Source organism: Catharus ustulatus, chromosome 8 (assembly GCF_009819885.2).
Source record: "Catharus ustulatus isolate bCatUst1 chromosome 8, bCatUst1.pri.v2, whole genome shotgun sequence".
NCBI lineage: Eukaryota > Metazoa > Chordata > Aves > Passeriformes > Turdidae > Catharus > Catharus ustulatus.
This window is the reverse complement of record NC_046228.1, coordinates 12692808-12704889: the sequence shown is the minus strand read 5'-3', so window position 1 is coordinate 12704889 and position 12082 is coordinate 12692808. Positions and strand designations below refer to the sequence as shown.

General features: G+C 42.6%; 1 protein-coding gene across 3 annotated transcripts in view; it reads left to right on the top strand.

The window, feature by feature from the left end:
• WBP1L (WW domain binding protein 1 like) overlaps positions 1-12082 on the top strand; it is a 58383-nt gene that overhangs the window by 21389 nt on the left and 24912 nt on the right. The gene's annotated exons all lie outside the window — the stretch shown is intronic.

Below are 12082 nucleotides of genomic sequence, written 5' to 3'. Positions count from 1 at the left end.
ACAGATAGAGGGTTTCTTTCATTTCTGTTCATTCTTCGTAAGACTTAGAGGCATTGGGGGTGAGTTCTTGACCTTTCTTGAAGATGCCAGAGTACCTCTGAGAGATCTGACCCCCTGAGTTTGTTTTGCCAAGAATAAATCTGTCTCTACTGTGAAAAAAATGGTTGTTCCTAGATACAATCCAAGTAAATCTGGGTCTGTGGGGCGACTGTTGAATTTGGGAAAATGGTCTGGTCTTTTGTTCTGGCTTTAGTGTTGACTGCCGATACTGAAAGCTTGGCATCTGCAGTTGTACAGCAGCAGCCTGTGCTCCTGGCCTATGTGGTCAGCTGACCTAGGGCAATGCTCTGAAATAAAACCTCCAGACCACCAACTTGTTCTTCAGAAACTAATCTAATTTCATATTCCACTGTTACTTTGTGAAATACTGGGATTTATAGACCTGGCAGGACGGCTCTGGCAGAGCTATCACATTGCAGCAAGATCTGGGCTCTCAGTCAAACCCCTGACTTAAGTGGCATTTCTCATACCTAAGGACTCAACTCACAAGGGATGTCCTTGGCATCTGTGTGCATCGAAATTTCTTCCAGGTCATCTAAATGAGAGCAAAGAGTGGAGGACTTGAGCAAGAATCCAGTGAGAGCTACTATAAGTGGTAGACACTCCCAAGCTAGCTGCAGTTCATGGACTGTAGAAGCTGCTGGTACATGGTACATCCTTCTGCTCTTGGGAAGTTTAGGAAGAAGAATTTTCCATGTGTGTGTTAATTTTTGGAGGCCTGGCTGTTCCTCGGGGTAATTCAAAAGCTGTCTGCAGACAATTTGACAGCATCACTTCACGCTAATGAGGGTTGTGTTTCCTCCAGCCTGCCTTGAAAAGGGAAGTAGAAAGGCTCAGCTGTGCAGAGCTACAGGACTGTGGAGCACAAAACAGCTCAGAGACTTTTCTGTAACAGAACAACTCAAGAACAGACTAGGTGCATGTATGAGAATTAACCCTTGCCCTGTGTGCTTTTTCTGACAGCAGAAGTGCTTGATTCGTCTGTTCTGGATCTGGTTTCCAACCTGAATCCTTCATGCATCTCTGAAAGTCTCTTTTGATGCATGGTGGGTGCACTGAATGCCACTGGTTCTGCTGGTTTGCTTTGGCAGATAGAAGTTCCAATTCACTAATAGGTTTTTGCATTTACAAAAGATGCCTTAGCTATTTTGATTTCGCTTTGCTTTGAATTTCCCAAGAATTTTGGGACATTTTTGATGGTCACTTACTTTTCCTCATGGTGACTTCAAGTCAATGTGAGCTCAGACTGCAAGAGATAGTCCACTGTGTGTTGACACTCTTAAGAGATAAAGCCATGTTGTCAGTTTATGCTGAATTCTTTCCATAAATGGGGTATATGTGGTAAAACTTCTTAACATTTTTCTTTCTTGTACCAGACCTGCATTTGAAAAGGATTCTGATATTTATTATAATCTTCATTATATTTTGCTGATGTTAAAACCATCTACTAAATCGAGCCATCTAGAACTGAAGAGGGACAGTAAAGACTTAACTGCTTGTATAATTTACCTTTGGTGTAAAAATTGTATTGCAGCTAGTAAGGAATGCACAAAGGCTTAGGAAAAGGTTCTGCAAAAAAAGTGTTAGATATTAAAAAAAAGAAAAGGAATTGATCTAAAATGTAAGGAGTGAAGTAAGTGTACAATAACTCAGTAATTGATATAGACTGAAAGGGTTTGCAGCTCTTTTGGTTCTTGAGGGAAAAAAACCAAACAAATAGAAAGTGCATAAACTCCTGGCTGTAAATCTCCACATAGGAAAATGAACAGTAAATGTATAGGGGGTCAGATTAAAAGAAAAAGTTAGAAAATTATGAAGTGCTTCAGTCTCTATTGAAGTACTAGAATAAATCCCTGAAGGTTTTATAAGGATCTCTAAGGCAACAGGAAATGAGCAGTGTGGATTTGTTAGGAACGACCTCATGGGAGGAGGCTGATGAATTTAATTTGGTTAATTCAATGGATGTCTTACAGCCCAGCCTGAGTGAGGCAGCACATTGGTTATGGGATACTGAGTGAGCATCTGTGTTCAGGAGGGTCCATTAAGTGATTAATACTTGCTAAGGAGTGTCTGTGGTGGTGACTGGGATCCTGGAGGGATTTGTTCTGCCTCTGTGCTAACACTTTGGGAGACAAAGAGAAAACACTTGAGATGCAGATGGAAGATTGTGTGTGTTTTTTTTAAAACAGAAGAGCAACTTGAAGAAATAGCCTGAAGCCTATTTCACTTTTCCTCAAGTAAAAATTCAGAGTAATTAGCAATGGAAAAAAGTGAAATAGTCTGGGATTTTGGGCCAGAAATTGAATGCAGTTCTTTCAGTAAAAAACTCACCAAATCTTTAACAGTGTAGAATTGTCCTATACAGGTATTTTGTAATAATCCACACTAGTAAGTGATATGCACCATTTTGGATCCCACATTTTAAGATGGGTTAAAGTTTCAGACTGAGAAAACCGGTAAAACCATTATTTAATACTTGAAGTCTAGGAAATAAAGACTTCTTTTGTCTTCTGGAAGCAGTTTACAGAGGAACAGAACAAATTTTCAGGTGAGCTAAGTTAAGAGGATCACTGTGATCAGTCATCTTGTTTTTAGTGGAGAAGAAAAAATTTCTACCTTATCTTGCACTGAGGCCTGAGTTAAAGAACATCTTATGTTTAAAGGGCATCAAGCACAGGAGCACATCCCCTGTTGAGGCAGTGGGTACACTAGTGATTGCAGTTGCCTTAAGAATAGGTTAGAAAAATGTTGTTGCTTTGAGTGCAGTGAATCATTCCCAGAGCAGTTTGACATCCTGGTGCCTCTGGCTTTGCCTCTTTGATTTTCAAACAGTCCTGACTTTTGAAGCCTGTGTTAAGAAACAAGTGCTGAAAGGAAGACAAGTCTGATGGTCAGTCTGTAATTAAATCCATAACTAAATCCTGCTCACAAATGTTGCTGTCTGTCCCAAAGTTCTTCATGTATTTTTACCTGGAAGATGTCTTTTCAGTGGTCTAATGACTTTACAAGGTGCAGGCTGGGACTGTGCAATTAAATTGGTGGTTAGTTTTCTCACTTGTTTCCAGGAAATTAGGGTTGGTGTCCTGTGCTCCAAAGGAGATGTTCAGAATTTCTACTCCCCAAACTACCCCCATCGGGGGAAAAATACTACTGTAGGACCCTGTGATGGGTCAAAAGTGAGTATTTCTAAAGATTGAAAATATTTCCTTGTCTTACCATTCAATGGTCACCCACAGGGCTGTGAGCTTTCTCATACTGTGAGTGATGTATATTGTTCACCTTTTGGAGAAGAAAAGGTTTTGCTGGTTGGGGGTTTTGGGGTTTGTTTTGGTGTTTTTCTGGAGTTTTTAAAATTCTACTGTTTTACTGTAGTCACTTTAATTAGCTCCAACTACTTTCTTGTAAAAAGGCAGGATGTCAATCGGGCTTTGATCTGGTTTGATTTTTTTATACTGGTGCATACAGACTATTTGGTTTATGCTATGGGAGAATTCCAAAAGAGTAAATTCCAAAGGAGTAAAAGCTCACTGGTTTTGTGATCTAGAGCACATTCATGTGTGGGAGCCTGGCCTGAGCAAGGAGAAAAAGCAAGTGCTTGGTTTTCTCTCTTTTCCTGCAGCCTGCAACCTTGCTGCAGAGAAGTAAATGAAAGAAAGAGGTAAAACTGTGTGGGTCATCTAGTCTTCCTGCTCTGCACAGCCAGGGGAGTGTTCACTTTATCTTCCAGTGAATAACAAGCATTAATGGAAAATATAGCAGTTTGGATAAGATAATGCCCATAAAGGCAGACTATGTTATCAACGTTTCTTCCCAAAATAAAACTGAATTAAGTTTTTAATTACTGCACTCTGAAATAAGCTTATGCACACGTTTTGCATACACCTAAGGGGAAAATCCTCCAGATACCAGGAAGGGGAGTGAGACCACAGGGTGTTGGAGGTATCTGCCCTTGAAAGGACAAAGCCACCTGGCCAGCAGGATTGTCCCTGAAATTTAGAAACTGGCTGTGATTCCGGGTGCCACCAGTGCCTTTAATGCTTAAGCCAAGTGCGAACTGCGTAATGCCAGGGCCGGTGCTGAAAGGCGACACCCGGGACATCGCTTCCTCCCAGGCTCCTTCCGTAACCTCGGGCTTCCCGAGCGGCTGGGATGGGCCGAGCCCGGCAGGAAATGCTGGGGTAGCAGTGCAGCTGGGCATAAAGGAATAGCACTTCATTGCATTGAATCCAATGGCTCTAGTTCCTCAGGCGCTGTCCCCTTTCTGTGGTTAGGGGAAATTGCTGCAGAGAGGGAAAATGAAGCGGGATGGTGAAGCTGGTGATGGAAGGCACTGAATTTTTGCCCTGTATGCTTGGTTTGAAGCAGTTTTATCTGCACCTGGAAACCTAAATGTGTCAGCTCAGGTTCATGTACATCGAGTTCTTTCAGGACCCCCTCTAAACATCTCTCTGGTGTGGTCTTTTGGGGAGCTTTTCTCCTGGTAAAGATGTAGGTCCAAACAGAACCTATACTGTAACAGGAGAGAGATTAGACTTTAAGATATTATATTTATTCTCTTTCATAGATACAGGTAAACTCAACTTGAATCTGCCCTTAACCGTCCACAATGCTTATTCGTAACTTTTGTTTACTCATTTTTTTCCTTGCAAGTGCTTGGAGAGATCATAAGCAGTGCAGTAATTCAAGTTAGAAAAGACAATCTTTTGTTTAAAATTATGTTTTCTGAAGTGTTTTTTTAATAAAGCTGCATTTTTGAGGAAGTTTTTAACAGTGGAGGTACTGCACAGCTCATTGGGTTGAGAAACTCTTAATTTTGGCAATACCATATTGTAATACTCGTATATTTTTCTAAGACAGAGAAGATGCAGTTCAACCAATTGTTTGTAGTTTGAGTACTGGAAACCCAGTCTCCCGCAAACCAGAATCCGTTTATCAGTGGAGATGTAGGTAGCACGCAGGGCGTGGAATGGGAAGTCCAGGGATAATAGGAAGGTTCTTGAGGGTGCAGATAGGTGGAGAGCAATTCGAGGGCATTTGCTTCAACCTATGCAATATTGCTCTGCACCATAATATCCCACAGTGTGCTCAAAAAGAGGAGGCTGCTGATGTCTTTTAATTTTCTTGAAGGATTTCCCAGAAAATCTGTTCCTCCAAAAAAGGGTTCAAGCTTTGCAGAAGTGGTGTTCTGATGAAGAAATATAATTCTCATAACTTAATGAAAGAACCTCTTTCTTGTAAAACAAGCTGCAGAAAACAAGACTGCTGGGATTTGAAGGGAGCTTTTCTAAACTTCTTCAAGATGTAAACTTATGCTCAGGAAAGACAACAAACTTCAGAGAGATCTGACCAGACTATATGCATAACAGATCCTCCCAGCGAAGTCTTGTGTGATGATAAGGCCTTTTTAACCAATTATTTACCTCTTGTCAGGTTAACCAATGCACTGTTCCTGAAGCAAGAGCTGAGCATCTTTGGGCAATCAGGTGCCCATTTGACACCACTGTTTCTGAGCAAGGTATGGGTTTTAGATTTACAAGAAAAGCAGCAGAGGTTAACATCAAATTACTTCGTAATTTGCAGGGATACCATCACTTCAAATCACAGGCATCTACACGTGCGATTGCCTATCATGTCTGTCCATATCTCTGTGGCTGTTTCCCATAACCAGCATGCCTGTGCATCATGTGTGGGACTGGATTTTATCTAAATATCGACTTTTCACACAGTGGCACTCTGTGAGAGTGCAAAAGGAGCAGAGGGCAATTAACTTGCTTGGATTTTGTCTTCTTGCTCACGGTAATGTAATGCAATTTGGCTGATCCCTGACCTTGTACACTCCAGACTTCTGTTGTAGGTATATCTTGGTAATAAAATATAATGCAGCCACCCTTATCTTCAATAGATTGTCTGTTTTTGTGGTAGGTTCTTTATGAACACATTGGCAGGCTCTGAGAGTTCATGCCTGTGTAGTTGGGCCCAGGAGCAGTAATGTTGCATCCCAGATAATTGCTTCATGTATAAAAGTATCCTCTTTGAGGATCTCTAAGTTAAGACTGTCTGCTGTATAATTGCCTGTTGACTTAGCCTATGATGAAAAAATCCATCTTCTAGAACCCCAGAAGGTATTTTACAACAGTGTTATCCCATGTAATCTAGACGTAGTAGAAGAGTAAGGGAGATGAAAACCTTAAACTCAGTTCTAGTCACCCCAGCACTAATGTTGTTAGTTTTGGCAAATCCTGTCTCAACAGTAAAGCCAGCTGCCATTTTGGCATCAAGACAGACAAACTTGGCATGATCCCCTCTGGCATCAAAAAAATGCTTCGTGGGAGCTGGCACCAAAGCTGTGAAGCAAGGGTAAGTAAGGCCCAAGGGAAATGCCAAGCAGACATGAGATGAGCACTAAAAATAGTGAGTTGCTGTCATTTGTAGAGAAATGAAATAGCACTTGTAAGAGTAGGGCATCCAAGATCTCCATCAAGGTTGTGCTGGTAAGCATCTTTGGGACAATGCATGTCTGTGATGATGTGACCAAAGGGCACACACAGGCTGTATTTTTGGTACCCACGTGGTGTAAGACTCTAAAACTGGAACAGACGCTTACCGTCTTGATTCTGTGCTTCGGGGATCCTGTTACTGTCTGCACACTCTGCCTTCTTCCCTGTCTGGAGCAGATTGTCTCCTCTTGAGCCATTACCAAAGTCCTGTTTGCATACATGGGCATCAGGAAGACAAGAGCTGTAGTGCCAAGAAGCAAGGAGCCAAGCTGGTGTCCCTGTACCACCCCAGATACACTTGCCCTCCTGAGATAGTCTCCTCAAATATTTAACAGCTGAACTCCCCACTCCCTCCTCCTTCTCCCCCTCCCAGCAGGCTCAGAGAAAGCTGAGTAGGCTTTACTGTGACTTCATAACCCACTGCAGACTAAAAGTGAAGCCTGACATCTTCATTTGGGCATCAGGTACCCAAAAACCTGGGAATGCTAAAGGGGCGGAATCAACCCTTTCTCTTTTGAAGCACTTCTCAGTAAGGCACTTTCAATCCTTTAGTCCCTCTGTGCCTCAGTGAAGAAGGACTTTGAAGTTTTTTAACACTTCTGGGCTTGGATGGCAGGCGTGGGTGCTGAAGGAGTGGTCATACAAAAGTAGATGATTCACACAGACCTTGGCATTACAGTTGCGTTGGTTTTGCCCATGTTGCTGTGAAGAAAAGCACACTGGACCTGTGGCTATCATTTTCTGCCTTGTAGGGAAACAGCAGTGGGAACAATGTCACTGAGGGCTGGAAATCTCAAGCTACACTAAGAAAAAACTATTTTGGTCTCAGAAGAGCCAGGCCTTTTCACTGCCACCACTCTCCCATCAGCTGAACAGCAGAGTGGGTAGGAGTGTCTGAACAGCCTGGATGTGGTTGCTTTTATCTCCTCTGTCAGATGGGTGTTGGAGAGGACTCCTCTTGGGTATGTCCTCTACAACCACCTCTTGTCTGCTCCCTGCCCTTTCCTTGAGTGCCCTTAGGATAGCTTAATACAGAAGGTAACTTCAGAGGGAGGGATTGCTTGCTGTATAAAAGTGCCAAGGGAAGTGCTTTTCACTTCCCCCAAAGTGCTTCACCCACAAAGGAGCAGTGAAGAGGAGGACAGGCTCTCACTGAAATAGCACATGATTGAGTGGGTAGTGGCTTCCTCTGTGCTGCACACTTGAGTTCAGGGCTTACACGTGGCTTTTGGGTGGAGATGTGGCACATATTTGTACTTGTCTGCTTGGCTGGCAATTGCTGTTTGGGATTCAGTTAGAATTGAGAGTCACTTGGAATCAAGCATGAACTGTTGCTGTTGGGGCTCTTGGTAACATTGAGAATATTTTGAAGTGCACAGTCTCGTCCTCCCTGGTTAACCAGTTACTCAGATAACACCAGTAAGGTCGAAATGCACTGTCTCTACATGCTTAACTAAGCTGCAAAAGTTTTCTGCACTTCTGAATCACTAAGCTGACACAAGTGATGGCCTGTGGGGAAGAAGCACAGCTTCTCACCACTGCAAGTCCTTGTGCTTTGTTGCACATTAAAATTTATTGATCCATCAGACTGCAGTGCTTGGTCATACGCCAGTTCCAACATGTATGGTGTCTTTTCCTGAAATTATTCTTTGCTTTCTCCAACAAAGATTAAGACAGTTTGGCCTGGTACATAGTAAATGCTATTATTCCAGTGTTCTTGTTTTGTAGTTGAAGTGCATGTGGACTGGGTGACACACTTTACCCTACTCCTAAACAATACAGTAATACTGGACAGAGTGAAAGGTTGGTTTTGGGTCACTTGTCCCTTGTGCAAAAGAGTAGATATTCTGGATCCTCCAGGTACTGGGACATTACCAGCCTGACCTCTTCTTCTTGGTCCTCTGGAATTTGTTGATGGCATTCTTGGTAGGTGGTGCCAATGCTGTATGTTACATGAACCCGGGACACCTGGTCCTCACACGGGAAAGTCATCATGTTCTTGTAGTGGTATCATTAGGGTGGGAAAGTTGCCTTCACTCTTCAGGGATCTACAAGTGCACAGGTGGGCAGACAGAAATGGTTTGTCAGCAGATTTAGCATTGCATTGCTGTTCCAGGATGGGTGATCTCCCAGTGTCTCATGCTAGTTCTGCTAGCAAACAGGTCCCTTTAGAATATTTACTGTCAAGGCGGATAGAGCTTATTGTTCCTGGATATTGTCTTATTCTAGAGAAACAGATCTGCTTTTACACCTTTCTGTATGTTTCTTTCCTTTTTCTCTTCTTTATTCTCCAGACCTTCTCCAGGATGGGGAAGGATAAAGTCACCTTCATTGAGGTTGCTTTCTTCACACTGTGTTTTGAGTGCATGCTGGATTTGTGAAGTCTCAGTCTTAGCACCCAGAGCTGCAGGCTGACTAACAAAAATGGGTAGCTGGTGCTCCAGAAACACTCCTCTTATCAACATGAAAATAAGAGTGCACTGGGGCAAATGGAAGAATAATTAGATAAAATTGTTCCAACTTTATGGTCAACCTGTGTATGTAGCTGCAGAACTATGGTTTTAAAGTTTAATCAAGATGATATTACACATCATCTGTATTTACTGTTCAAAATCTCTCCCTGCCTAGGATTGTAATAGTGGAGCAATTGAGAGCAGTCTCATGCTTCAAGCCTGACACATTTGAGGTGCACAACATCAATTTCTGTTGCAATTGTGTTATCATAACTGGATCTCCTCAGGGTGTATCAAAATGAGTACTACACCTTGTTTGGTCACCAGACCTGCTTGCAAGCATCTCCCATCAAACATGGAAAGTGACTCTAAAATGACCCAAACAACTTCCATCATCTGCTTCACTTGCATGTTATATCTGAGGTGATGAGGCACAGTGTGTTGGCCTGTGAAGGTACCGAGCAGTATCCTTTGCTGGAGCTAATGTTTGAGGCAGATGGCGTGTTGGGGAGCAGTATTACAGACTGGTAATGCCTAGAGGCCTCTATTCCCTCTTTTCCGGTAGAAATCTGATGAAGAAGCAAATTTTGAAAGTAATGTAGATCCCATAATCTGTCCTGACATTAGTCCTGAATTTTCAGAGCCCTCAAGAGTTATCTACTGAGGAACTGTGTGAACAAACATACAAAACTTGTGTTGGTTTTGTTCATTATATCTTGGATAGACGCACTCTTGTGTAGCCTTTGCAGATCTTAAATTCCAGGTTTGTGTGAAGGAAGTGAACCCATGCTGAGCCTGCCTTAGAGCTGCACTTGCTTTCATTAAAATAATTATTATTTCAACTCTGGTTTCCCCCAAGGAGAGAGCAGTAGAAAATTAGAAACGTTTTGGAAATGGGCAATGAGCAACTGAAGGCTTTGGGAAAAAAATTTTACATTAAGAGGATAGGGAAGATTGATATCTTTTATAAGAAGATAGCTAACAGGTACAGAGTAATGAATGGGTGAGAGGATGGATGAGGACTTCTGTTACCACCTGCTAATAATATGGAAGTCAAATTAGAAGGTGGTGAATTCATGCCTGATGAAAGAAACTATTTTTTCAGGACCACTGTCTATGAAACTCACTGCCGCCAGGCAGAGCTTTGGGGCAAGAACTTACGAACTTAAAAAAAGAGAAGGGGTAAAAGGATACCAGTGGATATATACAAAGCATTTGCAACAATTAGGAGAACCTAGGGGTTTTGCAGAGGTTCTAAGGGTGTTGATCAGGGTTTTATAAGGGTATGAGCTGTCTTGTCCAGCTCTTTTTTTTTTCTGTCCCTCTACAGGGTTTTTTTCCGTAGTTATCTATAGCAGAGTTGTGGAGCATGTTATGGGCTGCTGTCACTCAGGGACTGCGAGAGAGGGTGGCTGTTCCTGCTGCAGTCCAGTGTGGTAATGCCTGCTTGCAAACCACCATTTTTGTGTTGGTCTTTCCAGGATTGTTAAATTCACACATAAATTAGGATGCTTTTGCTTTTCCGCCAAGTGACTGCTTTTGATAGTCCTTCACAACTTGTCTTAGATCTGGAATGACGCTTTGCCTTTTGAGTGTGTGCTGGGGCAGAGGCGGGTGGTTAAAGTTAGATTCCTTCTGACAGTAGGGATTTAGAAACTGCTGCACTGGCTCAGCCCTGGGATCTGCCTAGTCCAGAGCTCTGGATAGCAACAGCCAAAATCGGATGTTTCAAAGGCCAGTGCGAGGCCACAGAACAGATTACTAAAACAGAAAGCTGCCCTTTTATATCACTGGTGTTTGGCCATAGAATTGGAAAAGCAAAGGTTGAGAGTTTGTTTGATCCAAGAGCACAAAAACTGGAAAATCCCATTGCCTGGTTGATGCTAGTTAACACTGATGTTTTGTATCCTCCAGGAAATTGCTTTGTTGCTTGTTTTCTCTTAGGGAAATCAGGGATGTGCTTACCCTTAAACAGCATTTTTAGGTGGTGCTTTTAAGTTGGTGTAAAAAAAAAGCTAATGCTTGTGTGTAGTTTCACAGCCCAGTTATGGAGAGGGGTTCTCATTTGGGAAACCACTCTGAGCCTGACTGGGCTGGACTGAGACGATGCAACAGCAGTGGTCACTGAGTGGTTTTAGCATGTGCAAAATGTCTTTTTCTGACACTGCTGAAAGCTGTTGGGTGGCAAGGGGTGTCTGTTCCGCTTTTGCCTTCTTTTTTTTTTTTTAAGTTTCCTCATTAATTTTTTTCTCCTGTTTCAAATTAGCATTTGCAAGAATTTTATGTGATTTCTCTCTCTCTCCTGAAATACTGAAATTGCTATTAAAACTGCTACTAAAAAGGCATTCATTGAACTCACTATGGAAAAAAGTATATTTCATTCCTTGCAGTATATTTTAATGTGTTGGGCTCCACAGCCAAAGAGGTTAAAAGGCAGGGGAAGTTTGTCCTCTGTCAAATATCCATGGAGCTGCTACTGGGGAATATGGGAGTGGCAATGGTGTCCCAGTCCCCCCCTCCCCCCACAGACAGACGAGGACAGCTGCTGATTAAAGAGAAGAAGGAAAAAAAGATGTTGCTGAACTTTCAAAGTGGAGGTAGAAAAGAGAGTTAAATTTAGATTACCTTCTGCAGTGTCATCTTCTACACCACTGTGGAACTTGCTGTACTCCTTGCTTGGGGAAGGACAAACAAGACATGCCATCCTGGGCACCAGATGATAAATTTGTTTATAAGGCTTAATTGCCCCTTGGCATGAAAATGTGAAATGAGCTCAAGTAGAATGAGAAACCTTTCAACAGAGCTAGTCAGATTTTCCTTGGGGAGAGGTGGATTTGAAACTCTTCCCATCACCTGTCTGATGCTGGAGGGGTCCAATCCTGATCCTTCTGAAATCAGGGAAGTTGTTGGTGCTTCTTTAGAGGGACAAGCTGTTCTCTGGAGGGGCTGAGAGTTGAACAATGCTGTGAGTCAGAAAAAGTGGAACTGTGATGGCAGGCAGAAGGTATCATGAAAATGCTTTGGATCTGTGAAGACTACCCAGGGTCTGGAGGTACTCGGAGAAACCACGGC